We start from the raw sequence: 5370 nt of genomic DNA on the forward strand, positions 1-5370 counted from the left end.
TCGGCGGCGGCGGCGGCGGCGACTGAGAGGCACGGAGCGCGCGCCCCTCCTGCGCTCTTCCCGGCTGGCGGCGCACGCGGCCGGGCCACGCCCCCTCCTCCCCCCTCCCCGGGCCGGGGTTGCCCGGGCGACGCCACGAAGCGTCCTCCCACCCACCCCCCCGCCGGAGGGGGCGGGGCCTCGGCAGCCACGCGGCCGCTTCGAAAGTGGCCTCGCTCGGCCCGCTCGCCGCCCGGCCGGTTCCCTGGGAAGCGCCGGTGGGGCTCTTCCCGCGGTTCCCTCTCCCGCGGCCCCAACGGAGGATGCTCAGGAACAACGACCGAAGCCCCGGGATGAGGCGGCTGCATAGGGGCGCCTCTTTTTTCCAATTGGGCGGCTGCGAGCGAGGTTTGGGCGGAATGGATCCCATCGTCCCCAGCTGGGCTGGTCGACGCGTTGGGCCGGGCTCCGGTTCCGGGGAGAGGGAAGGGACGTCTCCGCTCAACACCGATCCAATCTGTTTGTATTGATCACGTCTGAAGCTTTTTTGACGCGATCCGTTCGCTACTTCAAGTTGCTCCCCTCCCCAGTCCACACACTACAAGCCCCATTCTCCTCAGCCAGCACCAGCTCTGGCTCTTGGGACCTGGGCAGCTTCCCCCCTCTCTTCCCCCTGCCTCTCCCCAGAACCCTCCCTGCCCCCCCCCTCGGCTTCCCTGCCCCAAAGGAAGGGGCACCAACCACCTTCACACACAAACACATCCCGGTCCTTCTGCTCGGCTGTTTAGAGCAGCCTTTCTCAACCTTGGCAACTTGAAGATGGGGAAGTGTCTAGGACAGTGTTTCTCAACCTTGGCTACTTGAAGATGTCTGGACTTCAACTCCCAGAATTCCCCAGCCAGCGAATGCTGGCTGGGGAATTCTGGGAGTTGAAGTCCAGACATCTTCAAGTAGCCAAGGTTGAGAAACACTGGTTTAGAGAACACACACATCACAGCCACAACGACAAGGGCAGCCTCCGCTGTCCTGTCACACGGAGGGAGGAGAGATTTCCTGGGAATTAAAAAACCAGCCTTTCCCCCGTCTCCAACGCCTTGGAAGCAGCATCAGGCCCGGCTTTCTTTCCCACAAAGTTATTGACTTATCAAGGTTAAAATGCGCTCGGCGCAGTCCAAGCAAAGAGGGCTCCCTCCCCATTACGCTGTCACCGGGAGCCGTGTTTTCATGGCAACGGGCCTCCTTTCCTGCACATTAAACGGTTGAGTTGTGCAAAGTTCAGGCATTACATAAACAGAGAGGTAACAACAACAACAAAAATCAATGGACACGCAGGCATGGGGAGAGGAGATAGCATTGATTGGCTGGGCCGTCAATAGGTGGGGATCCGGCCTTCTAGGCCTCTGTGGAACCTCCCGGCACGGGTGAGAAAACAATGGGCTGAAGGACAGGCTGGAAGAGAGAGTGGAAAGACAAGAGGGTGGGAGGGGGAAAGAGAGAGAGAGGGAGACCACCTCAGAATCTGCCTTTCCAGATGTCAGCGTTTAATTAATAGTTGCCCCTTCCTCTCTCTCTCTCTCTGCTGCAGCTCAGCTGAATTCATAACCATTTTCTGCACCAGACTTGCAAGCTGAAAGCAATCCCCCCCCCCCCGGAGAAGGGGTCCTCCCCAAGCCCTTTCTTCAGCAGCCCTCGATCCCACCCAATATTTCAGACCTTTAAAGTTGCAACCAACCAAAGGCAAACCAGCCCTGAATTTAGAGAGGCGGCCACTTTGTCTGGGTCAGGAAAATGGGACCCCTTTGTGGGTCTCTTTGCTCTGCCCGGCTTCTGGGATCAGAGGGGCTTCTCTGGCCTCCTGGGAAGGTTTCAGGGGAAGCTTCTTCAGGTGGGAAACCAGCCGCTTCCCAGCCCAAAGAGGGAACCAATTCCTCCCACCAGCCTGAGCGGGAGAGAAGCTAGAGATTCCAAGCCCACCCACCCAAGGGGCAAAAAGTTTAAATAAGCCCCCTGAAATCTCAGCCAGGCTCACCCGAGAAGAGGATCTGAAGGCCATCCGCTCCAAACCCTTGGCCTTTGAGCAGACAGGAGCAACAGGGAGCTCAGCACAGACAGGGCAGCCAGGAGAGATCTAAGGGGCAGCAAAGGAAATGCCACATAAAGGTAATCTCCCTTGTGAAAGAGGGCTGGGGGGGGGTCTTTACTAAGTCTCCTTTCCGGGGAGGGGGGGCACTTTTTGCAATTGGGCCCATAAAGGGGGTGTATTTCCTGTTTGCTGAAAGAGGCCGACCATTTCCTGATTCAGGGGCAATTTCACGCATCCGAAGCTTCTGGAGGGGGGGGGGGAGAGAAAACCCCGCTGGTTCCTCTCCATCCCAGCTGGCCCCAAAGCCCAGTGTGAGGAGAGAGATGGCGCAGTGGTTAAATGCAGCACTGCAGGCTACATCAGCTGACTGTTAGCTGCAGTTCGGCGGTTCGAAACTCACCAGCTCAAGGTTGACTCAGCCTTCCATCCTTCCGAGGTGGGTGAAATGGGGACCCGGATTGTTGTTGGGGGCAATATGCTGACTCTGTAAACCGCTTAGAGAGGGCTGAAGGCCCTATGAAGCGGTATATAAGTCTAACTGCTATTGCTATCTATCTATCTATCTATCTATCTATCTATCTATCTATCTATCTATCTATCTATCTATCTATCTATCTATCTATCTATCTATCTATGGATTGTTGGGGGCGACATGCTGACTCTGTAAACCGCTTAGAGAGGGCTAAAGCCCTATGAAGCGGTATATAAGTCTAACTGCTATTGCTATCTATCTATCTATCTATCTATCTATCTATCTATCTATCTATCTATCTATCTATCTATGGATTGTTGGGGGCGACATGCTGACTCTGTAAACCGCTTAGAGAGGGCTGAAAGCCCTATGAAGCGCTATATAAGTCTAACTGCTATTGCTATCTATCTATCTATCTATCTATCTATCTATCTATCTATCTATCTATCTATCTATCTATCTATCTATCTATCTATCGGATTGTTGGGGGCGATATGCTGACTCTGTAAACCGCTTAGAGAGGGCTGAAAAGCCCTATGAAGCGGTATATAAGTCTAACTGCTATTGCTATCCTGTCTTCCGACACCAACATCCCACCTGCTCCGATTCTTGTGCCACCTTTTCTCTGTGGCTCGAAGACTGCAGGGCGGCCGTGATGAAAGGTTTGGGAGAGGAAGTGACCTCTGGAAGAGGGCCTGAAGTGCCGGTGGGATTATTTCCACACAAGCTCAGTGGCCCAGTGGAGGGTCCCAGTTAAACTCTGCCTCAAAAGCACTTTAAACTCCATTCGAGTGTTTCCATTTTGGAGCGCAGCATCTGCCTTGATCCCCCAGGGACCCCCCAATTCCCACTAGGCCAGTCCGGGGGCAATTAGGCAGCGATGGGCAGATTGGGTCAGATGGGCAGACTGGGTCGGCTGGCCTCTTCCGCCAGGCAAGGCTGCTGCTGGTCCAACTTCCCACCTGACAGAGGTGCAGCCTGGCTAAAAGAGGCCCAAACTGGCCTCGGGCAGGAGCCCCCAGGAGATCCGGAAGGGCTACATTGTTAGAAAACATTCTGGCAAGACAAGCCCACCACCCCACCCCCCACCCCCACCTTGCAGACTGATGGAATCAAAGGGCGGCCATTTGACAGGCAGAGCCATTCAGCAGAGGGGCGAAAAGGGCCCCCATTGTGCTTATTGCTTCCTGCAGCAACTGGTTGGCACCTCCGGAATCAGGGGCTCCTGAAAGACTTTGATCTTTAATTGTGGGTGGGGGGGCAGGCATCCTGCAAGGACATCCCATGCTCTTTGACTGCAAAGGGAGGCGGTGGGGGTGGGAGGGATGCTTTGGAAGTCTCGGCCAATAAAGAAGGGGAAATTGTAGTCTTTGATGGTGTTTTCAGAAGGGTGGGGGCAGGGAAGTGCCAGGCTTGCCCCACAAAAGTCACACCACCTTCACACAAGGATGCCTCGAGACACACACACACACACACACACACACCCCGTTCACTCGCCAAGGAGAGACTGTCCCGAATGGGGAAGGACAAAAATGCCCTTGGAGCCTTTTCACAGAAAGAGAAGCACAAAGTTTTTCAGGCTGGCCCCCATGGCAAGAAGGGGGGGAAGGGAATGGGGGAACAGCCACCCTTCAGTTGTGTAGCCAAAGGCCCCCTTGGTGAAAGACCAACAGCTGCCCCACCGAAGAGCTGGGAGAAGCAGCCGAGCAGGTGTGCCAGGCACAGGGAGCCAGTTCAGTTCAGTTCAGTTTATTGGTCTTGTACGCCGCCCACTCCCGAAGGACTCCGGGCGGCTTACAATAACAGGGGAAGGGGATAAATAGGCAAAACAACAATTTAAAATACACAACATTCATAGTTATCGTGGGTCTGGATACTTCAACAGCCCCCGGCCTGCTGGAGCAGCCAGGACTTAGTGGCTTTGCGGAAGGCCTGGAGGGTCGTAAGGGTCCGGATCTCAACGGGGAGCTCATTCCATAGGGCCGGAGCAGCAACAGAGAAGACTCTCCCCCGGGGAGTCACCAGCCGACATTGGCTGGCAGATGGAATCCAGAGGAGACCTAACCTGTGAGATCTGATCGGTCTATGGGAGGTAATCGGCAGGAGGCGGTCTCTCAGGTACCCAGGTCCAATGCCATGAAGGGCTTTATAAGTAATGACTAGCACCTTGAAGCGGGTCCGGAGACTAATGGGCAGCCAGTGCAGCTCGTGGAGGATAGGTGTAACGTGGGTGTACCTGGGTGCACCCACAATCGCTCGCGCGGCTGCGTTCTGGACTAGCTGAAGTCTTCGGACACTCTTCAAGGGCAGCCCCATGTAGAACGCGTTACAGTAATACACTGGCTGTTGCCCACCTCAAGGCAGAATTCCTCACGGGGCTGGTTGACCCCAAATCCCCCCTCCTGCTTCTGCCACTGAACAGGTATCGGGAACTGTGGGGAGGGCTGTCTCTTCGGACGCGTCAGGGCCACAGTGTGGCTGTGGGAATCGCGGCTTCTGCAGAGACGTGGAAAGGAAGAGCCAGGGCAGGCAAGAGAGGGAGAGAGAGAAAAGAAAGAGAAAGAAAGAGAGAGAAGAAAGAGAGGGAGAGGGGAGGAGAGAAGAGAGAGAGAGAGAGAGAAAAGAGAAAGAGAGAGGAGAGAGAAGAGAGAAGGAGAGAGAGAAAAGAAAGAGAAAGAGAGAGAGAAGAAAGAGAGGGAGAGGGAAGGAGAGAGAAGAGAGAGGGAGAGAGAGAAAAGAGAAAGAGAGAGGAGAGAGGAGAGAAGGAGAGAGAGAAAAGAAAGAGAGAGAAAGAGAGAGAGAGAGAAGAAAGAGGGAAAGGGAAGGAGAGAGAAGA

This window comes from Thamnophis sirtalis, unplaced genomic scaffold (genome assembly GCF_051295495.1).
Source record: "Thamnophis sirtalis isolate CommonGarterSnake01/CBP01778 unplaced genomic scaffold, rThaSir2_p1.2 scaffold_2, whole genome shotgun sequence".
Taxonomy (NCBI): domain Eukaryota; kingdom Metazoa; phylum Chordata; class Lepidosauria; order Squamata; family Natricidae; genus Thamnophis; species Thamnophis sirtalis.